The sequence below is a fragment of the Artemia sp. Qi Xiang Cuo genome, chromosome 12 (genome assembly GCF_049724085.1).
Source record: "Artemia sp. Qi Xiang Cuo chromosome 12, ASM4972408v1, whole genome shotgun sequence".
Classification (NCBI taxonomy): Eukaryota; Metazoa; Arthropoda; class Branchiopoda; order Anostraca; family Artemiidae; genus Artemia; species Artemia sp. Qi Xiang Cuo.
The window spans coordinates 11676841-11702587 of record NC_142805.1 but is presented as its reverse complement, the minus strand read 5'-3'; the positions used below and the strand labels follow the sequence as shown (position 1 = coordinate 11702587).

At 34.4% G+C, this 25747-nt stretch overlaps 2 pseudogenes across 1 annotated transcript in view; both read right to left on the bottom strand.

Annotated features, from left to right (window-relative positions):
* Positions 1–25747, bottom strand: part of LOC148945781 (uncharacterized) — a 133848-nt pseudogene that overhangs the window by 83764 nt on the left and 24337 nt on the right. The window lies entirely within an intron of this gene.
* Positions 165–24074, bottom strand: LOC148945782 (uncharacterized; annotated as a pseudogene).

Genomic DNA, 25747 nt, shown 5'->3' with positions numbered 1-25747 from the left:
TTAAAACAACAAATTTTTTATGTGGTAGTTTGTGGAAGGACTAAAGATAAATTGATCCTCCCAGCATCTAGGCACTTTGTAAATATATAAAGAATATGAAGAGTATCATATTTGAAAATAAGGGACAATACTATACGGATAAGGGTCAATTGTCATAGGTTCCGTCAAAAAGTTTGTTCACCAAGTTTGAAGCAATAGCTACTTCCAAGCAAAGAGCCAACAACCTATAGCAACAGAAAGCTTAAGACTTATTTAGATAAAAACTGTCTAGACAGAAAAATATAGCATTTCAAGCTAATTAGTGACTCAACCCTCAGGTGACTATACTGAGTGGTAAGAATGTTGACTATTATTTTTCGTTTATGTTAGTGGCAAAAGCTTATCAAGAAAATGAATTATGGGAATTGAAAACGAGCTTGAAAACCCTGCAGATTGTTACTGAATAGGAATGGGAAGAGAACCATTGTCATAAAAACCATCTTAGGAATATCTATTAGGTTCAAAACCCTGTAGCTGGAGGGTTAAATCTCCAGTCTTGAATTTCTGATTCTTTTAGAAGATGAAAACTAAAATATGATGTTTAAAAAAAGTGCCAAATCACAGAAAAAAATATTCCCAAAAAAAGACTTTCTTTCCAAATTGGGAAATTGACCTTGTTTCAAGATTTTTAAAACCATACTGGACGTTTGTATTCTGTCTCGAGTTATCCCTCTCCCTGAAGTATCGGTAGGCAACAATCAAATATCCAGTGCAGTAACTGTGAATTTTACTTCCATGAACATTGCTCCGATATTGAACATTCTAAGTGGTCAAAAAGTTGGATTTGCCTAGATTGTACTACAAAAGAAGATACTAATGACAAGGTAGTAGCTTTTGATGACTCTTTGCGCTGTTCCCCCAGACCCCGTCTACTTTTAAGACACCTCCAAATCACCCATCGGGAAGGGACCTAGTCAACACTTTTAAGGAAGTGAGGTCATCACCCTAATCGTCTCTCGAATCAATTCCTTTCCAAACCAATTTCAAGCCCCAGGACAGTCCCCCTCAACCACGTCCGATGTGTCCTGCCAAACCAATTTCGATTCAAAAACAACTAATTTCAGTTGTCAAACTCCTGACCAAGCTACAGTATTCAAGACCTGTGCTTCCTGCCAGTCTGTCTTGCTAAACAACGTTCATACTGCACCTAAAACAAGACACCCCCTCCCTCCAATGCAGCAGTTATTATCATTAATGAGTGAACCTGAAAACGTTATTAGAGAAATGATCACCCTAACCCCTTCAAAAAGTGTTTCAGTTGGTAACCCCAGTCTTTTCCAATCCTGGAAAAGAAGAAATCACCAAGTTCTGTTCACAAAAATATTCAAACAAGAATTATGGATGCTATTGTGGCTCCTGATAACATCATCAAAAATAAAAATTTAACAGAAGACAAGGTCAACGACAAAATTATTGATAAGAATGCAGTGATTTCCTGTTCAACTACGATAAAAAGACAAGTTTGTGTGTTTAAAGGATGAAACTGTCTTGGTTTTAATCCCCTTTCAGGCACAAGCTTTCAAGGTCAAGTTCATTCGGAAATTGACCTTAATTATACATGTAAAAACGGAAGTGAGTTCAAAACTAGTGATGAACTATCCAGGAAGCAAGTTAATGCTGATAAAGGTATAATCAAGTATGCCTGGAGAGGGGTTTGCAAGAAGGAAGGGTCGTGTAAATACCTTCATTTGTGCAAGAATTATTATTTGAAGAATGAAGGTAGTGTCCTTGGGTGCAAACTCTTGTATTCCAGGCTTTGTGACAGTTTTAGAAGTGGTCTTTGCTTCAATGAATGTAGTCAAATCCACTTGAAATATGGGAACAAGTGTTCTAAAAAGCGCATAAACAATGCCAAAAAAATTTTAACCAAGTCAGCATCTCCTCCAATTCCTTCTCTCATCAGTTTGGACCTGTCAAAAAACGATTTGCATCAAACCTTCCCACCATTACATTAAAGGTCAGTGAGATACTGCAAGCAGTTCAGCTCAACGAAAACAAATTCTCCCCTCCAACAGTGCCAAGAAAACTCTGTCAAAAAACGAGAGTCATCGATCCAATTAAGCAACACACCAGTGTCCATTGAAGCACCACCACCAACTCAGTCCGGGGAATTCAAGAACCCCATCGTATTTTACCCTCAAAGAGAAGACCATACTTCCATCCAGTCGTTCCCAGGTCCTTCGGGTTATGGATGCATCGAATTACGTAACTCTAGCGTAAACCAGTGTTTTATTTCTAATTTATGTCCCTCCAAACCTTCCTCCTCAACTGCTAAAAATAGCGCCTCAAAACCATCCCCTTACCCTTAACCTCCTTCTCATAATCTTCAACCCCAAATAATTCTATCCCGAATTGAAAAAAAATCCCAATACCCAAATCGTTTTAAATTTCCAACTTTCCTACTTACCAATGCTGAGAGCCTGAATTTTGACAAGATTACCGAAATCGAGGGTATTTCTAAAATTCATAAAATTAATGTTATAGCTGTGACAGAGGTTCAGTCCCAGAACTCAGATTTCCAAAAAATCAGCAATTATACTCAGTTTGTAAAATTTTACCCTCCCGATCACCCTCTTGGAAAAAAAGAGGGTGGTATATTATTTTTGTCCGAGATAACCTCCAACCGAAACTCATCCCCACCCCCAACTTATCAGATTACGATGAAATCGATACGATAAAATATCTTTTATTTTTTGTGCTGACAATTCTGTGATTTTCTTGCGGTGGTTCTGAAGTTCCTTGGCAAATTTTTTCTTTGTTGCGGTGCGGATGGAATTAACCCTTTCATTCCGTAGGTTACCATATGGTAACCGTTCCTTCCACGCACCTAGTGTCTTTTTTAGTTCAGATACCGCTTTCTAACTTGAGACTGTCAGATAGCACAAGTTCAGCCCTCCGTGTTGTGATACTTTTTACTCTCCTAGATAGCTCTGAAAGTCTGAAAAATATTTAGTTTTACGCTTATGTTTTTAAGATAATTTTATTGTATACTGAAAGTTCCTAATGTCACAACTGGTGTAAGACTATGAAAAACTTTGTTTTTTTAAATTAATCTTTGTTCGTTTTTGATTAAAATTTAATGCAGAAACAACGCTGCCATCATCTTTTATATTTATACGGAATAATGTATGCTCGTTTTAAGTTTTAGTGTCACTTCTTAGTTTCAGATGAAAACTTATTTTTAATATAATTTCTAATTATCACCGATCTAGGGGAGATAAGACAGCTCTAAAAAAATACTGCAAACAACCTTGACAGCTAAGAAAAACTTTTAGTGTATAACATAAAAGTTCATTATCCGTACTTCACAAAATAATACATTTTTTTCGAGAATGTTTATTTTCCGATGAGCAAAAAACTGTTTTTACTCGGCCGACTTCGCCTGAAATAGCCATAATGAAGAAAGGGCTTTATAAACCACCTACTGACTAGCAGAAACTAGAAGGCTACTGTAACAAAAGAAAGCTCTCTAAGGACATATATAAAAGCTTATATTTATACTTAATCACTTTTTATAAATTTGACTTGATAGCATCTTCCCACAAAGTGCACTTTCGGTTGTTTCCCCAACTTTTTCAAATGAAACAAGTGCCTTTTCCAATGAAAAGGCAATATTATACGTTTGTAGATAGTAGAAGATGATTTTTTTTTTGTCAAATTGATCTCAAATCATAACATTCGAAAACAAAATAAGAGACAAATTAAGACTTGAAAGGAGGTTTAGTTGCCCTCCAATCTCTACGGTATCTTAAAAAGGACACTAGAACAAAAAAAAAAAAAAAATAGAAACGCATCCGTGATCAGTCTTCTGGCAAAAACATAAATTCCACGTTTGTGCAAGTAGGAGATCATAACCCCCACAATGATATTTTCTGATACGTTGAATCTGAAGGTCTAATTTACATTAAGATTTTTGGATTTTTTGGGGGGTGTTTCTCCCTTTTTCGAAAATCAGGCTCCCTATTTTCAAAATCCCTTAATCCATCAAAATCCTTTTTTCTTCTGAGGCTTGGTGGGTAGATATTAAACGTAATGAAATTTTTATACTTGCAATCTGCATAAAAACCCTGTTCTTATCAATTGTTATCAAACTTCCATTTTTGAGTTACAGTAAAAATTGAGCTGAGTCGCTCCTTAATTACAGTTTAACACCAGGAACTGTTTGATAAAACTTATTGGGCTAACGTCTTATTTTTTAATTAATCCTGTAGCCAACCTGAGTTTTTGAAGCATGATTCATGCTATTAAAGTGTATTATTTCTGAGTCCAGTTGAAATGTGCACCATTTTAGAAAATTCTCTTTTTTGAAGAAGCTTTTGGTTCCTTTACGTGTACGTAATGGACTGAGATACCCTTACAGGCGTCTTCTTTTCTTCGATATATTTGCTTATTTGGTTATTCAGCGTAAGCAGCAAATTTAAAGCAAATCCAGTGAAGAATTTTTTTTGAAACGCTTTTTGGGTCTCATTACAAAAATGTCGTTCATCGCAAAAAAATAGGTTGTTCCCACAAAAGAAATTTCGTTCTTAATTAGAAAAAATTGAATTCAGAAAGCAATATGTTTTCACCGTTAGTACTGTTAAGATTAGGGTAGCATCTTAAGAAATTTTCTACCTACAGAAATTCACAAAAAATGTATTTAAAAAAAAGTGATTGTAAAAGTTAAAAGATAATTTTTGTACATAAATTTCTGTGTGTTCTTTTTGCAGACAAGAAAGCTCAACTTATTTCAAAGTAAAAATATATTTCATTATTTTTGTAATTATCTTTTTATACTCAAAATACAATTAGCATTCCCCTTTTTCTGCTATAATTCAAATATTTGAATTGAACTTATACTGAACATATTACTTTCAATGCTCCTATAGTCAAATTTAAAATGATATTCAAGAAACCTCAAATAACTGTTGAAGTTCAAACCGTGTTGATTGATATAGCCTATTTACGGTGAAAATTACATTTTTTCTACTAAAAAAGTACCTACATCTTAATAATTTCAATAATTTGTTGGAATTCAATAGGCAAGTCACAATTCCAACAGAAAAATTGGATTTTTATTGTAACTTGTTTGAATTAAATAAGCAAGTCACAATTCCAACAGAAAAATTGGATTTTTTTTTTACTTGTTTGAATTTGAGCAAAACATTTTGTTGGAAATCAAATTTTTTTACAGTGCAGTTTTTCCAGTTGAGACACGACACCAAAAGTGCCGTTTTTAGTGCCATTTGAACTTGATGACGGTGGAATTTATGTGAAAGACGTAGATATGTGCAATATCTTTTGTATGAGCGATGTTCTGGTACCAACGATGTTCAGGTAGCCTGGTAGTGCCACCCTTTGAGGAATAGCAGAAAAAGTGCCATTTTAGTGCCATATGGCGCTTGCAGATGGCAGGATTTATAAAAAACACGTAGATATGAGAAATAGCTTTTGAATGAGTCATTAAGATTCTCTCGATTATGTTTTGGTAACTCTCTAGGCCTGTTGAAAAAAAAACAAAAAAAACGAGAGACAGTGATAACAGTACAAAAAATTTATTTTACTTTTTTTTAAGGGAGGGGGACTGTAACTTCCCTGTACAAGGTTTTAACCATTTTGATTCCAATGGTACCGTACACTTTTCATTTTGATATGACGCCATTTTCGAGGGATGTGAGGCTTTTTTTCGAAATCAACATAAATTTCTTTTTGCAATAAACATTTACTTTTAAGACGAAACGAAATAATAGTTAACGTTCCTGAGTCAGTGTCAGATGGGAATTTTGTTTCACTAGGCAGTTTTTTTCAAAACACGATTTTTAACTTTTGGTTACTATGGTCTGTGGTTTGCTCTTTGCTAGGCTGCAGCTGCCGCTGAAACCATGATACCTTGCCGGGAAATGATTTAAAAAAATGAGCCTAGAAAATGAAAAAAAAAAAAAAACAACAGCGGATACTAATATTCCCGAAACGATACAAGCGATACCAATACGCACGATACCGATACGCCCGGTACCACATAGAGCCCGTCCCCAGGGACTATGGAGGGTCATATCACCATCAAAACTATATATAGTGGACCTTGGAACTATGTTAAACAAAATGGCTACCTCAAAATTTTTATAGGACTAGTGTGGGGGGGGGGGCTAGGGAACCTGTAGGGAGGGGGGGCCTACTTGCCCTCCAATCTTTTTGGTCACTTAAAAAGGGTACTTACAAATTTAATTCCCTTTCGAATGACCTATTAAACACCTCTCTATGACGGTCTGGCCACCCCCTAATCCTTCAAGAAAAAAAAAGAAAAAGAAAAAAGGGAGACAGATCAGTGCTACCCATGCAAAAAAGTCATTTTCCTTGGTGTTCAAGGTGGGGGACTGTAATTATCCTACATTAGGTTTTGACCATGCTGATTCCAATGGTGCACTTTTATTTCGATTTGACGCCATTTTTAAGGGGTTTCAGGCTCTTTTTTGAAATCACCATAAATTTCTTTTCGCAATAAACTTTTACTTCTAAGATTAACCAAAACAATAGTTACCGTTCGTGATGGTAACTATTTACCTAACTAGTTACGTAACAGTGTCAAATGGCATTTTTTTCTCACCACAGTTTTTTTTAAAACACATTTTTCAACTTTTGATTACAACGGGCTGTGGTTCACTCTTTACTAAGTTGCAGCTGCCACTGCAACCATGATCACATTTGAAAGGGTGTTCTCCAGTGTGATTTCTTTGGTGAATTGATAATTCGTCCTTTTGGCTGAATGTTTTGTCACAAATCTTGCACTCAAAAGGTTTTTCTCAAGTCTGAGTTATTTTATGATAATACAATCTGCTGCTTTGTTTAAAACGTTTTTTACATGTATCACATTCAAAAGGCTTTTAACCAGCATGAGTTTTTTTTTATGATAAGATAAACTATTGCTATGCGTAAAACATTTCTTACAGATACCACATTCGAAAGGTTTTTTTCCAGTGTGAGATCGTTGGTGATTAAATAAGTTGGCTTTTTGGGTAAATGTCTTCTCATATATATTACATTCAAAAGATTTTTCTCAAGAATGAGTTTTTTTATGAACAGACAAAGCGGCACTTCTAATAAAACCTTTCTTACATATTTCACATTCGAAAGGCTTTTTGCCAGTATGAGTTCTGTGATGATCAAATAGGTGGGCATTTCCAGGGAATGGCTTGTCACATTTATTACATTCATAAGGCTTTTCTCCCGTATGAGTTTTTTGATGATCAAATAGGTGGGCTTTTCTAGTGAATGTTTTTTCACATATATCACATTTGAAAGGTTTTTCTCCAGTATGAGTTCTTTGAAGATCAAATAGGTGGGCTTTTTGGCGGAATGTCTTGTCACATATATTGCATACAAAAGGCTTTTCGCCAGTATGAGTTTTTTTATAAGATAAATGACTGCTATGTGTAAAACCTTTCTTAAATATTTCACATTCGAAAGGTTTTTCGCCAGTATGAGTTATTTGATGAATAAATAAGTTGGCTTTCTGGCGGAATGTCTTCTCACATATATTACATTCAAAAGGCTTTTCTCCAGTATGAGTTATTTGATGAATAGACAAAGTGGCACTTCTAATAAAACTTTTCTTACATCTCTGATGAAGAGATAAACTGACACTTATAGTAAAACATTTCTTACATATGTCACATTCGAAAGGTGTTTTTCCAGTATAAGAAATCTCCTGTTTTGCCACATCATTTTCTGCCAATACACGACTGTGGCTTGACATCTAATTTTGACAGTTCCAATTCATTTCTTTTTTTAGACAGATTCTTGCTAGACCTGATATGCTAGGTAATCCGCATTCTTGATTGCTCATATCTTTATCAGATGACGCTGCAACAAGAAGAACTTTATTAATATAAAATTGGCTAAAAATCAAAGACTTGTATTTTTTCGGTCTATTTTAATTTACCACACAACTCAGCTTTTAAATATTTAGCCGTACAAAGATATTACAAAATTCAGTCTAATGAATCTTACCTCATTTAGCTCACTTAATTTATCAATTAAAATAAATTTAAAAAAATAATATTCTCAAAGAAAATTAAAGGCAATATTAAACTTAAGACCAGTAAAAATAAAAACCTATAATATTTCATACTAAACACGACTAGATATTAATAATAAAGAATAAATTGAACTCAAAAAAACAGAAAATGAATAAACAATCATAGAAAACAAACATACGACATGTACAAATATAAATGAATAAATAAATCTTAAAACAATTAAAAATAGAATTAAATAAGTATATCAGGCTTAAAACAAAAAAAAAATCTTTTACTATTGAAGAATAAATGAAACTCAAAACAAAAAAAAATTAAATAAAAAATCATAGCAATTAAAGATAAAACAGGCACTAATATAAATGAATAAATAAATCTTAAATCAAATATTCTTAAATTTATAATTGTAAATCTTAAATTGAAAATATAAGTAAAGCTTAAAACAAACAAAATCCCTACAAACAAGAGTTGGGCTACTGCCCCCTTCCCTAACTGTAAAAGTCTAAAGCCAACTGCGTAATTGATTGTTTACTGAAAATGGATTATATTAAAATATTTTCTTCTATACTTATTACAACATTAACAATAAAATGAAAATTACAGTGCAATAAGATCATGTAAATTATCCACTTCTTTAGAGATAATGTTTAAACTACATTAAACTACAGTTATTATATTAGCATATTCCTAAGGCATAAATGCCATAAAGAGATATTATTTTTTTAATTATGTATAGCTAAATCCATATTTAAAATTGTAAAAGATTTCTAATGAGTTCCAAGAGCCAGAAAAAAGTCTAGACATGAAAAAATACAGAAGATCAGGATTTCTGAAACACACCTTTGTACCCGTCAATTTTCGACTGCAGTTTAACATGATCCGCATCATGTTGACAATCTCCAGAGATGCCAGGAGAAATAGAAAAATGTTTGGCCTCAGGTTTCATTAATAGCAGGGAATGTGTGCTTCCAAAAATACCTTTATCATTTGAGGATATATCTTCAGCTTCTACAAAATGAGAGTAAAAATTAAATAAAACATTTACAACATAACAAGTTTGTTACTCATAAAACGTTTAAAATGCTACAAATTTTTTATGTGGCAGTTTGTGGAAGGATTAAAGATAAATTGATCCTCCCAGCATCTAGGCACTTTGTAAATATATAAAGAATATGAAGATTATCAGATTTGAAAATAAGAGACAATATTACACAGATAATGGTCAATTATCATAGGTTCCGTCAAAAAGTTTGTTCACCAAGGTTGAAGCAATAACTACTTCCAAGCAAAGAGCCAACAACCTATAGTAACAGAAAGCTTAAGACTTATTTAGATAAAAAATGTCTAGTCAGAAAAATATAGCATTTCAAGCTAATTAGTGACTCAACCCTCAGGTGACTATACTGAGTGGTGAGAATGTTGACTATTATTTTTCATTTATGTTAGTAGCAAAAGCTTATCAAGAAAATGAATTATGGGAATTGAAAACGAGCTTGAAAACCCTGCGGATTGTTACTGAATGGGAATGGGAAGAGAACCATTGTCATAAAAACCGTCTCAGGAATATCTATTAGGTTCAAAACCCTGTAGCTGGAGGGTTAAATCTCCAGTGTTGAATTTATGATTCTTTTAGAAGATAAAAACTAAAATATGATGTTTAAAAAAAGTGCCAAATCACAGAAAAAAGTATTCCCAAAAAAAGACTTTCTTTCCAAATTGGGAAATTGACCTTGTTTCAAGATTTTTAAAACCATACTGGACGTTTGTATTTTGTATCGAGTTACCACTCTCCCTAAAGTATCAGTAGGCAACAAGCAAATATAAAGTGCAGTAACTGTGAACTTTAATTACATTAACATTGCTCCGATATTGAATATTCTAAGTGGTCAAAAAGTTGGGTTTGCCTAGATTGTACTACAAATGAAGAGACTAATGACAAGGTAGTAGATTTTGATGACTCTTTGTGCTGTTCCCCCAGACCCCGTCTATTTTTAAGACACCTACAAATCACCCATCGAGAAGGGACCTCGTCAGCACTTTTAAGGAAGTGAGGTCATGACCCTCATTGTCTCTCGAATCACTTCCTTGCCAAACTAATTTCAAGCCACAGAGCAGTCCCCTACAACCACCGCCGATGTGTCCTTCCAAACCAATTTCGAGTCAAAAACAACTAATTTCAGTTATCAAACTCCTGACCAAGCTACAATATTCAAGACCTGTGCTTCCTGCCAGTCTGTCTTACTAAACAACGTTCATACTGCACCTAAAACAAGACACCCCCTCCCTCCAATGCAGCAGTTATTATCATTAATGAGTGAACCTGAAAACATTATTAAAGAAATGTTCAACCCAGCCCCTTCAAACAGTATTTCAGTTGGTAACCCCAGTCTTTTCAAATACTGGAAAAGAAGAAATCACCAAGTTCTGTTCAAAAAAATATTCAAACAAGAATTATGGATGCTATTGTGGCTCCTGATAACATCATCAAAAATCAAAATTTAACAGAAGACAAGGTCAAAAACAAAATTATTGATAAGAATGCAGTGATTTCCAGTTCAAATAAGATAAAAAGACAAGTTTGTGTGTCTAAAGGATGAAACTGTCTTGGTTTTAATCCCCTCTCAGGCACAAGCGTTGAAGGTCAAGTTCATTCGGAAATTGACCTTAATTATGCATGTAAAAACGGAAGTGAGTTTAAAACTAGTGATGAACTATCCAGGAAGCATGTTAATGCTAATAAAGGTATAATCAAGTATGCCTGGAGAGGGGTTTGCAAGAAGGAAGAGTCGTGTAAATACCTTCATTTGTGCAAGAATTATCATTTGGAGGATGAATGTAGTGTCCTTGGGTGCCTAATCTTGTATTCCCGGGTTTGTGACAGTTTTAGAAGTGGTATTTGCTTCAATGAATGTAGTCAAATCTACTTGAAATTTGTGTACAAGTCTTTTAAAAAGCTCTTAAACAGTGCCAAAAAAAATTTTAACCAAGACTCGGCATCTCCTCCAATTCCTTCTCTCATCAGTTTGGACCTGTCAAAAAACGATTTGCATCAAACCTTCCCACCTTTCCCACCATTACATTAAAGGTCAGTGAGATACCGCAAGCAGTTCCGCTCAACGAAAACAAATTCTCCCCCCTCCAACAGTGCCAAGAAAACTCTGTCAAAAAACGAGAGTCATCGATCCAATTAAGTAACACACCAGTGTCCATTGAAGCACCACCACCAGCTCAGTCCGGGGAATTTAAGACCCCCATCGTATTCTATCCCCACAAAGAAGACCCTACTTCCATCCAGTCGTTCCCAGGTCCTTCGGGTTAAGGAAGTATCGAATTACGTGACTCTAGTGTAAACCAGTGTTTTATTTCTAACTTATGTCCCTCCAAACCTTCTTCCTCAACTGCCAAAAATAGTGCCTCAAAACCACCCCCTTACCCTCAACCTCCTTCTCATAATCTTCAACCCAAAATATTTCTATCCCGATTTGAAAAAAAAAAACTTCCCCACCCTTTCAATTTAATTGTAACCGCCGTCATTTATCATTCCCCTAACCAAAGTATTGACAAAAAACGAAAATTTATACGACAATTCCTGATAAGTGCTGAATTAGTGTAATCGAAGTATCCGGACACTGGTATTCTCTTACTTGGTGATGGGAATGACATGAGGATGGACTCTATCTGTGCCTCTCTTAATATTAAACAACTGGTTTAAATATCTACAACAAAAGGTAACACCTCTCTGGATGAAATTTGTTCAAACTTGAGAAAGTATTACAGCCCCCCGCAAGCACTGCCACCATTAGGAGGCAGTTTCTACCGCCATTGAACATTCCTTCACTACCTCCATTGGGGTTTGCCGTCCCCCCAGTAACACAGGCCTTTTTTCTTTAGGTTCATGGCTGACCAGTGAAAGTTGGTCAGGCCTTTATAATCCCAATAACCTTGATGATAAAATGTTGATTTTTAACAAAAAATTAATTGATTCCTACTCATTATATTTCCCAGAAAAAAAAATTCAGAAAATGCTCCAGTGATAAAACTTACATAAATAATCACATAAAATTGCTAATCCGCACAAAAATAAACTTATTTAACAGGGGTAATTTAGCTGAAGCAAATAAATTAAGAAAGGAAGTAAAATGTCAAATTAAAAAAGCTACCCGAGCCTACTATAAAAATAAAAACTTGAGTCAAGAACAATTAAATTTTAATATCAATGAACCTCCAAAGACCACAGCTAATGACCTCAATAAGTTTCTGGCTTCTATTGTCCAGAGTCTCCCACCACTATCTTAGGTATTTCCAGATGTTCCTCATTCTTTTTCAGTTCTCCATATTTCCCCACTTGATGTCGTAAAAAAAATTTGAAAAACTAAAACGATCAAGTATTTGTCCCTTAAAGATTCCTATTCTTCTTATTAAAGCTTTCAGTGATTACCTTTCAAAGCCCCTCTCCACCCTGTTTAAAAACTACCGAATCTGGACAGTTCCCTATACATTGGAAACAAGGCTCTATTACACAAATCAAAAAGAAAAATGGAAAGTCCGGCTTTGATGGCATTCCTCTTATTATCCTCACCTCAATTTTTCCAAAATTGTATGAGTTTTCTCGCAGACTGGCTTAATATAGAAGTCCTCCCCCTCATTGATCTTAGACAGTTTCGTAATCTTAAATCCACATCAACCTCTCATTATCTGATCCATCTTGTTGATACCATGGGTAAATTACTTGAAAAATCTAACACTTGGCTTAACCTGATTTCTATTGATCTTCAAAAAGCTTTCGATTTGATTAACCACAATTTACTCATAGATAAACTTATAAATGAAAACCACATTGCAACTATCCCTGGGACTAGTGTCCCTGGGTGCAAACTCTTGTATTCCAGGGTTTGTGACAGTTTTAGAAGTGGTCTTTGCTTCAATGAATGTAGTCAAATCCACTTGAAATATGGGAACAAGTGTTTTAAAAAGCTCTTAAACAATGCCGAAAAATTTTAACCAACAGTCAGCATCTCCTCCAATTCCTTCTCTCATCAGTTTGGACCTGTCAAAAAACGATTTGCATCAAACCTTCCCACCTTTCCCACCATTACATTAAAGGTCAGTGAGATACTGCAAGCAGTTCAGCTCAACGAAAACAAATCCCCCCCCCTCCAACAGTGCCAAGAAAACTCTGTCAAAAAAAGAGAGTCACCGAGCCAATTAAGTAACACACCAGTGTCCATTGAAGCACCACCACCAGCTCAGTCCGGGGAATTTAAGACCCCCACCGTATTCTATCCCCACAGAGAAGACCCTACTTCCATCCATTCGTTCCCAGGTACTTCGGGTTAAGGAAGTATCGAATTACGTGACTCTAGTGTAAACCAGTGTTTTATTTCTAACTTATGTCCCTCCAAACCTTCCTCCTCAACTGCTAAAAATAGTGCCTCAAAACCACCCCCTTACCCTCAACATCCTTCTCATAATCTTCAACCCCAAATAATTCTATCCCAAATTGAAAAAAAAATCCCAAGACCCAAATCGTTTTAAATGTCCAACTTTCCTACTTACCAATGCTGAGAGCCTGAATTTTGACAAGATTACCGAATTCGAGGGTATTTCTGAAATTCATAAAATTAATATTATAGCTGTGACAGAGGCTCAGTCCCAGAACTCAGATTTCCTAAAAATCAGCAATTATACTCAGTTTGTAAAATTTTACCCTCCCGATCACCCTCTTGGAAAAAAAGGGGGTGGTATATTATTTTTTGTCCGAGATAACCTCCAACCTAAACTCATCCCCACCCCCAACTTATCAGATTACGATGAAATCGATACGATAAAATATCTTTTATTTTTTGTGCTGACAATTCTGTGATTTTCTTGCGGTGGTTCTGAAGTTCCTTGGCAAATTTTTTCTTTGTTGCGGTGCGGATGGAATTAACCCTTTCATTCCGTAGGTTACCATATGGTAACCGTTCCTTCCACGCACCTAGTGTCTTTTGTAGTTCAGATACCGCTTTCTAGCTTAAGACTGTAAGATAGCACAAGTTCAGCCCTCCACGTTGTGATACTTTTTACTCTCCTAGATAGCTCTGAAAGTCTGAAAAATATTTAGTTTTACGCTTATGTTTTTAAGATAATTTTATTGTATACTGAAAGTTCCTAATGTCACAACTGGTGTAAGACTATGAAAAACTTTGTTTTTTTAAATTAATCTTTGTTCGTTTTTGATTAAAATATAATGCAGAAACAACGCTGCCATCATCTTTTATATTTATACGGAATAATGTATGCTTGTTTTAAGTTTTAGTGTCACTTCTTAGTTTCAGATGAAAACTTATTTTTAATATAATTTCTAATTATCACCGATCTAGGGGAGATAAGACAATTCTAAAAAATACTGCTAACAACCATGACAATTAAGACAAACTTTTAGTCTATAACATAAAGTTCACTATCCATACTTCTCAAAAAAATAAATTTTTTTCAGGAACGTTTTATTTTCCGATGAGCAAAAAACCGTTTTTATTCGGCCGACTTCGCCTGAAATAGCCATAATGAAGAAAGGGCTTTATAAACCACCAACTGACTAGCAGAAACTAGAAGGCTACTGTAACAAAAGAAAGCTCTTTAAGGACACATTTAAAAGCTTATATTTATACTTAATCACTTTTTATAAATTTGACTTGATAGCATCTTCCCACACAGTGCACTTTCGGTTGTTTCCCCAACTTTTTCAAATGAAACAAGTGCCTTTTCCAATGAAAAGGCAATATTATACGTTGGTAGATAGTAGAAGATGATTTTTTTTTTGTCAAATTGATCTCAAATCATAACATTCGAAAACAAAATAAGAGACAAATTAGGACTTGGGAGGAGGTCTAGTTGTCCTCCAATCTTTACGGTATCTTAAAAAGGACACTAGAACAAAAAAACAACAAATAGAAACGCATCCGTGATCAGTCTTCTGGCAAAAACATAACTTCCACGTTTGTGCAAGTAGGAGATCATAACCCCCACATTGATATTTTCTGATACGCTGAATCTGAAGGTCTAATTTACATTAAGATTTTTTGACTTTTTGGGGGGTGTTTCTCCCTTTTTCGAAAATCAGGCTCCCTATTTTCAAAATCCCTTAATCCATCAAAATCCTTTTTTCTTCTGAGGCTTGGTGGGTAGATATTAAACGTAATGAAATTTTTATACTTGCAATCTGCATAAAAACCCTATTCTTATCAATTGTTATCAAACTTCCATTTTTGAGTTACGGTAACAATTGAGCTGAGTCGCTCCTTGATTACAGTTTAACAATATGAACTGTTTGATAAAACTTATTGGGCTAACGTCCTATTTTTAAATTAATCCTGTAGCAAACCGGAGTTTTTGAAGCACGACTCATGCTATTAAAGTGTATTATTTCTGAGTCCAGTTGAAATGTGCACCATTTTAGAAAATTCTCTTTTGAGGAAGCTTTTGGTTCCTTTCCGTGTTCGTAATGGACTGAAATACCCTTACAGGCGTCTTCTTTTCTTCAAAATATTTGCTTATTTGGTTATTCAGCGTAAGCAGCAAATTTACAGCGAATCCAGTGAAGAATTTTTTTTGAAACGCTTTTTGGGTCTCATTACAAAAATGACGTTCATCGCAAAAAAATAGGTTGTTCCCACAAAAGGAATTTCGTTCTTAATTAGAAAAAATTGAATTCAGAAAGCAACATATTTTCCCCGTTAATACTGTTAAGATTAGGGTAGCCTATTAAGAAATTGTCTACCAACAGAAACTCACAAAAAATGTTTTAAAAAATAGCGATAGTAATAGTTATAAGATTATTATTCTACATAAATTTCTGTGTGTTCATTTTTCAGACAAGAAAGCTCAACTTGTCCTAAATAATAAATTTACTTTATGATTTGTTTAATTATCTTTTTATACTCAAAATGCAATTTGTATTCCCCTTTTTCCGCTATAATTCAAATATTTGAATTGAACTTGTACTGAACATATTACTTTCACTGGTCCTATAGTCAAATTTAAAATGATATTCAAGAAACTTCATAATACTATTGAAGTTCAAACCGTGTTGATTGATATATCCTATTTACGGTGAAAATTACATTTTTTCTACTAAAAAAGTACATAAATCTTGATAATGTCAATAATTTTTCGGAATTCAATAGGCAAGTCAAAATTCCAACAGAAAAATTGGATTTTTTTTTGTAACTTTTTTGAATTAAATAAGCAAGTCACAATTCCAACAGAAAAATTGGATTTTTTTTTTTTTACTTGTTTGATTTTGAGCAAATTATTTTGTAGGAAATCAAATTTTTTTTTACAGTGCAGTTTTTCCAGTTGAGACACGACACCAAAAGCGCCGTTTTTAGTGCCATTTGAACTTGATGATGGTAGAATTTATGTGAAAGACGTATATATGTGCAATATCTTTTGTATGAGCGATGTTCTGGTACCAACGATATTAAGGTAGTCTGCTAATGCCACCCCTTGAGGAATAGCACAAAGTGCCATTTTAGTGCCAAATGGCGCTTGTAGATGGCGTGATTTATAAAAAACATGTATATATAATAAATAGCGTTTGAATACCCCCTTAAGCATCTCTTTCTGATGTTTTGGTAACCCACTAGGCCTGTTGAAAAAAAAACAAAAAAAAAAACAGGAGACAGATCAGTGCAAAAAAGTGATTTTCCTTGTTGCTCAGGGAGGGGGACTGTAACTTCCCTGTACAAGGTTTTAATCATGTTGATTCCAATATTACACTTTTCATTTTGATATGACGCCATTTTCGAGGGGTGTCAGGCTTTTTTTAGAAATCAACATAAATTTCTTTTTGCAATAAACATTTACTTTTAAGACGAACCGAAATAATAGTTAACGATCCTGATTCAGTGTCAGATGGGAATTTTGTTTCACAAGGCAGTTTTTTTTCAAAACACGTTTTTTAACTTTTGGTTATTACGGGCTGTGTTTCGCTCTTTGCTAGGCTGCAACTGCCGCTGCAACAATGATAGCTTGCCGGGACATGCTTTAAAAAATTTAGCCTAGAAAATGACAAAAAAAAAAACAAAAAAACAGCGGATACCAATATTCCCGATACGATACAAGCGATACCAATACGCACGATACCGATACACCCGGTACCACAAAGAGCCCTTCCCCAGGGACTATGGAGGGTCATATCACCGTCAAAACCATATATATTGGACCTTTGAACTATGTTAAACAAAATGGCTATCTCGAAATTTTTATAGGACTAGTTGGGGGGGGGCTATTTTCCCTCCAATCTTTTTGGTCACTTAAAAAGGGTACTTACAAATTTAATTCCCTTTCGAATGACCTATTAAAAACCTCTCTATGACGCTCTGGCCACCCCCTAACCCTTCAAGAAAAAAAAGAAAAAAAAAAAAAAAAAGCGACAGATCAGTGCTACCCATGCAAAAAAGTCATTTTCCTTGGTGTTCAAGGTGGGGGACTGTAATTACCCTACATAATGTTTTGACAATGCTGATTCCAATGGTGCACTTTTTATTTCGATTTGACGCCATTTTTAAGGGGTTTCAGGCTCTTTTTTGAAATCACCATAAATTTCTTTTCGCAATAAACTTTTACTTCTAAGATTAACCAAAACAATAGTTACCGTTCGTGATGGTAACTATTTACCTAACTAGTTACGTAACTGTCAAATGGCATTTTTTTCTCACCAGACAGTTTTTTTGAAAACACATTTTTCAACTTTTGGTTACAACAGGCTATGGCTAACCCTTTTGATGACTAACTCTTTACTAGGTTGCAGCTGCCACTGCAACCATGATAACATTTGAAAGGGTTTTCTGCAGTATGATATCCTTGGTGAATAAATAGGTTGGCTTTTCGGCTGAATGTTTTCTCACAAATCTTGCATTCAAAAAGCTTTTCTCTAGTCTGAGTTTTTTTATGATAAGATAAACTGCTGCTTTGTGTAAAACATTTCTTACATATATCACATTCGAAAGGCTTTTCTCCAGTATGAGTTTTTTTATGATAAGATAAACTGCTGCTTTGTGTAAAACGTTTCTTACATATACTACATTCGAAAAGCTTTTTTCCAGTATGAGATATCTGATTAATAAATAGGCTGGCTATCTGCTTGAATGTTTTCTCATACATATCTCATTTAAAAGATTTGTCTCCAGTATAAGTTCTTTGATGAGCAGATAAAGCGGCAATTCTAATAAAACCTTTCTTACATATTTCACATTCGAAAAGTTTTTTGACAGTATGAGTTCTGTGATGATCAAATACGTGGGCTTTTTCAGGGAATGGTTTGTCACATTTATCACATTTATAAGGTTTTTCTCCAGTATGAGTTGTTTGATGACCAAATAGCTGGGCATTTATATTGAATGTCTTTTCACACTTTTAACATTCAAAAGGTTTTTCTACAGTATGTGCTCTTTGAATATAAAACAAGTTGTCTGTTTTGCTGAATGTATTGTAAAATATATCGAACACGAAAGGTTTTTCGCAAGTCTGAGTTTTTTTATAAGATAAATTACTGCTATGTGTAAAAAATTTCTTAGATATATCACATTTGAAAGTTTTTTCTCCAGTATGAGTTATTTGATGAATAAATAGGTTGGCTTTCTGGCTTAATGTCTTCTCACATATATTACATTCAAAAGGTTTTTCTCCAGTATAAGTTATTTGATGAGTAGACAAAGCGGCCATTCTAATAAAACCTTTCTTACATATATCACATTCGAAAGGTTTTTCTCCTGTATGAGTTCTTTGATGTCGAGATAAATTGGTACTTGTAGTAAAACGTTTCTTACACATATCACATTCGAAAGGTTTCTCTCCAGTATGAGTTATTTTGTGATCAGATAAACCGCCGCTTTGCGTAAAACGTTTCTTACAGATATCACATTCGGAAAGTTTTTTTCCAGTATGAGCTCTTTGATGACGAGATAAACTGGCATTTGTAGTAAAACGTTTCTTATATATATCACATTCTAAAGGTGTTCTTCCAGTGTAAGAAACCTCCTGTTTTGCCACATCATTTTCTGCCAATACATGACTGTGGCTAGGCATCTAATTTTGACAGTTCCAATTCATTTCTTTTTTTAGACAGACTCTTTCTAGATCTGATATGCTAGGTAATCCGCATTCTTCATTGTTCATATCTTTATCAGATGACGCTGCAACAAGAAGAACTTTAATAATATGAAATTCTCTCAAAATCAAAGACTTGTATTTTTTCGGTCTATTTTAATTTAGCACAGAACTCAGCTTTTAAATATTTAGCCTTACACAGTTATTACAAAATTCAGTCTAATGAATCTTACCTCATTACTTAATTTATCAATTAAATTAACTTTCCAAAAATAAGCTTCTCAAAGAAAATTAAAGTAAATATTAAAATTAAGACAATTAAAAATAAAAACCTATAATATTTAATCATAAACATGACTAAATATTAATAATAAAGAATAAATTGAACTAAAACAAACAGAAAATGAATAAACAATCATAGAAAACAAACATACGACATGTACAAATATAAATGAATAAATAATTCTTAAAACAAGTAAAAATAGAATTGAATAAGTATATTAAGCTTAAAACAAAAAAAAATCTTTTACTATTAAAGAATAAATGAAACTCAAAACAAACAAAAATTAAATAAACAATCATAGCAATTAAAGATACAACAGGCACTAATATAAATGAATAAATAAATCTTAAATCAATTATTCTTAAATGGATACTTGTAAATCTTAAATTGAATATATAAATAAAGCTTAAAACAAACAAAATCCCTACAAACAAGATTTGGGCTACTGCCCCCTTCACTAAGTGTAAAAGTCTAAAGCCAACTACGTAACTGATTGTTTACTGAAAACGGATTATATTAAAATATTTACTTCTATACTTATTACAACATTAAAAATAAAATGAAAATTACAGTGCAATAAGATCATGTAAATTATTTCACTTCTTTTGAGATAATGTATAAACTACATTAAACTACAGTTATTATATTAGCATATTCCTAAGGCATAAAAGCCATAAAAAGACATATTATTTTTTTTATTATGTATATCTAAATCCATATTTAAAAATAGTTAAATATTTATAATGAGGAGCAAGAGCCAGAAAAAAAGTCTAGACATGCAAAAATATAGATGAACAGGATATCTGAAACACACTTTTGTACCTGTCAATTTTCGACTGAAGTTCAACATGATCCGCATCATGTTGACAATCTCCAGAGATGCCAGGAGAAATAGAAAAATGTTTGACCTCAGGTTTCATTAATAGCAGGGAAAGTGTGCTTCCAAAAATACCTTTATCATTTGAAGATATATCTTCAGCTTCTACAAAATAAGAGTAAAAATTAAATAAAACATTAACAACATAACAAGTTTGTTACTCATAAAACGTTTAAAATGCTACAAATTTTTTATGTGGTAGTTTGTGGAAGGACTAAAAATAAATTGATCCTCCCAGCATCTAGGCACTTTGAAAATATATAAAGAATATGAAGAGTATCATATTTGAAAATAAGGGACAATATTATACAGATAATGGTCAATTATCATAGGTTCCGTCAAAAAGTTTGTTCACCAAGGTTGAAGCAATAACTACTTCCAAGTAAAGAGCCAACAACCTATAGTAACAGAAAGCTTAAGACTTATTTCGATCAAAAATGTCTATTCAAAAAAATATACCATTTCGAGCTAATTAGTGACTCAACCCTCAGGTGACCATACTGAGTGGTGAGAATGCTGACTATTATTTTTCCTTTATGTTAGTGTCAAAAGCTTATAAAGAAAATGAATAATGGGAATTGAAAACGAGCTTGAAAACCCGGCAGATTGTTACTGAATGGGAATGGGAAGAGAAACATTGTCATAAAAACCGTCTCAGGAATATCTATTAGGTTCAAAACCCTGTAGCTGGAGGTTTAAATCTCCAGTCTTGAATTTATGATTCTTTTAGAAGATAAAAACTAAAATATGATGTTTGAAAAAAACTGCCAAATCACAGAAAAAGGTATTCCCAAAAAAGTGTGTTCCAGACTTTCTTTACAAATTGGGAAATTGACCTTGTGTCAAGATTTTTAAAACCACGCTGGACGTTTGTATTCTGTCTCGAGTTACCACTCTCCCTAAAGTATGGGTAGGCAACAATGAAATATCCAGTGCAGTAACTGTGAACTTTACTTCCATTAACATTCCTCCGATATTGAATATTCTAAGTGGTCAAAAAGTTGGGTTTGCCTAGATTGTACTACAAAAGAAGATACTAAAAAGAAGAAGACAAGGTAGTAGCTTTTGATGACTCTTTGCGCTGTTCCCCCCAGACCCCGTCTACTTTTAAGACACCTCCACATCACCCATCGGGAAGGGACATAGTCAACACTTTTAAGGATGTGAGGTCATCACCCTAATCGTCTCTCAAATCAATTCCTTGCAAACCAATTTCAAGCCCCAGGACAGTCCCCTCAACCACGTCCGATGTGTCCTGCCAAACCAATTTCGATTCAAAAACAACTAATTTCAGTTGTCAAACTCCTGACCAAGCTACAGTATTCAAGACCTGTGCTTCCTGCCAGTCTGTCTTGCTAAACAACGTTCATACTGCACCTAAAACAAGACACCCCCTCCCTCCAATGCAGCAGTTATTATCATTAATGAGTGAACTTGAAAACGTTATTAAAGAAATGACCACCCTAAACCCTTCAAAAAGTGTTTCAGTTGGTAACCCCAGTCTTTTCCAATCCTGGAAAAGAAGAAATCACCAAGTTCTGTTCAAAAAAATATTCAAACAAGAATTATGGATGCTAATGTGGCTCCTGATAACATCATCAAAAATCAAAATTTAACAGAAGACAAGGTCAACAACAAAATTATTGATAAGACTGGAGTGATTTCCACTTCAAATACGATAAACAGACACGTTTGTGTGTTTAAAGGATGAATATGTCGTGGTTTTAATCCCCTTTCAGGCACAAGCTTTGAAGGTGAATTTCATTCGGACATTGACCCTAATTATACATGTAAAAACGGAAGTGAGTTCAAAACTAGTGATGAACTATCCAGGAAGCGAGTTTATGCTGATAAAGGTATAAGCAAGTATGCCTGGAGAGGGGTTTGCAAGAAGGAAAGGTTGTGTAAATACCTTCATTTGTGCAAGAATTATTGTTTGAAGGATGAAGGTAGTGTCCCTGGGTGCAAACCCTTGCATTCCAGAGTTTGTGACAGTTTTAGAAGTAGGCTTTGCTTCAGTGAATGTAGTCAATTCCATTTGAAATATGGGTACAAATATTCTAAAAAGCGCATAAACAATGCCAAAAAAATTTTAACCAAGTCGGCATCTCCTCCAATTCCTTCTCTCATCAGTTTGGACCTGTCAAAAAACGATTTGCATCAAACCTTCCCACCTTTCCCACCATTACATTAAAGGTCAGTGAGATACTGCAAGCAGTTCAGCTCAACAAAAACAAATCCCCCCCCCTCCAACAGTGCCAAGAAAACTCTGTCAAAAAAAGAGAGTCACCGAGCCACTTAAGTAACACACCAGTGTCCATTGAAGCACCACCACCAGCTCAGTCCGGGGACTTTAAGACCCCCACCGTATTCTATCCCCACAAAGAAGACCCTACTTCCATCTATTCGTTCCCAGGTACTTCGGGTTATGGAAGTATCGAATTACGTGACTCTAGTGTAAACCAGCATTTTATTTCTAATTTATGTCTCTCAAAACCTTCCACCTCAGCTGCTAAAAATAATGCTTCAAAATCATCCCCCTACTCTTAACATCCTTATCATAATCTTCAACCCCACATACTTCTAGCCCGAATTGAAAAAAAAAAAAAATCCCAAAACCCAAAAAGTTTTAGATGTCAAACTTTACTACTTACCAATGCTGAGCCTGAATTTTGACAAGATTACCGAACTCAAGGGTATTTCTGAAATTCATAAAATTAATGTTATAGCTGTGACAGAGGTTCAGTCCCAGAACTCAGATTTCCTAAAAATCAGCAATTATACTCAGTTTATAAAATTTCGCCCTCCCGATCACCCTCTTGGGAAAAAAGGGGGTGGTATATTATTTTTTGTCCGAGATAACCTCCAACCGAAACTCATCCCTATCCTCAACTTATCAGATTACGATGAAATCCTATGGCTGAGCCTTAGACCAAAAGCACTTCCCCGCCCTTTCAATTTAATTGTAACCGCCGTCTTTTATCACTCCCCTAACCAAAGTATTGACCAGAAACGCAAATTTATACAACAATTCCTGATAAGTGCTGACTTTGTGTAATCGAAGTATGCGAACGCTGGTATTTTCTTACTTGGTGATGCGAATGACCTGAGGATGGACTCTATCTTTACCTCTCTTAAAATTAAACAAATGGTTTAAATATCTACAACAAAAGGTAACACCTCTATGGATGTTATTTATTCAAACTTGAGAAAGTATTACAGCCCCCGCAAGCACTGCCACCATGAGGATGCAGTTTCTTCAGCCATTGAACATTCCTTCACTACCTCCATTGGGGTTTGCCGTCCCCCCAGTGACACAGGCCTTTTTTCTTTAGGTTCATGGCTGACCAGTGAAAGTTGGTCAGACCTTTATAATCCTAATAACCTTGATGATAAAATTTTGATTTTTAACAAAAAATTAATTGATTCCTACTCATTATGTTTCCCAGAAAAAAAAAAATTAGAAAATGTTCCAGTGATAAAATTTACATAAATAATCACATATAAAGTATAAGCCGCACAAAAATAAACTTATTTAACAAGTTTAATTTAGCTTAAGAAAATAAATTAAGAAAGGAATTAAAATGTCAAATTAAAAAGGCTACCCGAGTCTACTATAAAAATAAAAACTTGAGTCAAGAACAACTAAATTTTAATATAAATGAACCTCCAAAGACCACAGCTAATGACCTCAATAAGTTTCTGGCTTCTATTGTCCAGAGTCTCCCACCACTATCTTACGTATTTCCAGATGTTCCTCATCCTTTTTCATTCCCCCATATTTCCCCACTTGATGTCGTAAAAAAAATTGAAAAACTAAAACCAACAAGTATTTTCCCCTGAAAGATTCCTGTTCCTCTTATTAAAGCTTTCAGTGATTACCTTTCAAAGCCTCTATCCACCCTGTTTAATGAAATTACCGAATCTGGACAGTTCCCTATACATTGGAAACAAGGCTTTATTACACCAATCAAAAAGAAAAATGGAAAGTCCGGCTTTGATGGCATTCCTCCTATTATCCTCACCTCAATTTTTCCAAAATTGTATGAGTTTTCTCGCAGACTGGCTTAATATAAAAGTCCTCACCCTCATTGATCTTAGACAGTTTCTTAATCTCAAATCCACGTCAATCTCTCATTACCTGATCTATCTTGTTGAAACCATGGGTAAATTATTTGAAAAATTAAACACTTGGCTTAACCTAATTTCTATTGACCTTAAAAAAGCTTTCGATTTGATTAATTACAATTTACTCATAGATAAACTTATAAAAGAACTCCACATTGAAACTCTCCTGGTTAAGCTCGTTGCCTCTTTTCTCTCTAATAGATCTCAAGCAGTTAAATATTTAAATTGTTTCTCAGATCATCTCCGCATATTTAATGGCATTCCTTAGGGGACTATTCTAGGCCCTCTCCTTTTTTCTCTTATGATTAACACCCTTTCAATCCTTTATGACAAAGGTGGAAATTTGTCTATGACTTTACAGTTTTAGAGATGTGACATAAAAACATTTTTAGCAATCCAATGGGCATACTCCAAGATATTGCCTGTGAAGCATCTTCCCTTGAATGACAGTCAACCCTTCTAAATCAACAATAGTCTCAGTATGTTTCCTTAAATCCCCTTCCCATTTTCTAATCCCTATTCCTCCTGAAACCTGTCACATCTCTTAAGCTCCTTGGTTTTAAAATTTCTTCCAATTCGAAATGGGATGCCCATATAAATAATAACCTACACAAGCAAACTCCTCGCTTTCCCTCCTTAAACTTTTAAATAAATTTAGTTGCTCCAAATCACATTTACTACTAGTATATACTTCTTTTGTGCGTCCCATATTAGAGTATACTTGTCCTGTGCGGCACCCTGGCCTCTCAAATGAAGGAACACAAAAGATTGAAAATGTCTAAAAGTATTTAATGCTCAATTTCGATTAGGAAAGAGCCCTTTATCCTCAGTATTTTGACCGGGGGCCTTCTTTCTAAAACCGTATCTTCATTACAGCTTTAATTTGAAATTAACTCCCAAAACCTACTAAAATATGCCGTAAGGAATTTGTTCTCGACGTCTCTCCCGTTTCCTGAAAGAAAACGGTTAGCAAATATGTTAATAAACTTGTAAAGAAAACGATTAATTCAAGTTTGAGTTATTTGTTCTTTTTTTTTGTGACACTATTTTTTAGGAAGTGGAGAGATGATTATTTTTAAGTTATGATATTGTGATGTTCCTTAGAACACTGTTTTGTACTGCCTTATTCGGTTTTTAAGAAAACTTTTTGTTATTATTAAAAAAAGCTGATTATTGGCCTATCACGCATTGGGTAGGACATCACATAGATCTTCAAACGCTAGGCCTATTGCCACAAACAAGACCCTAAGCAAACCCTGCAATAAGTTGAGGATCACAATTTAACATTTGCGAAACTCTGTTCTGTCGACCCCTGGT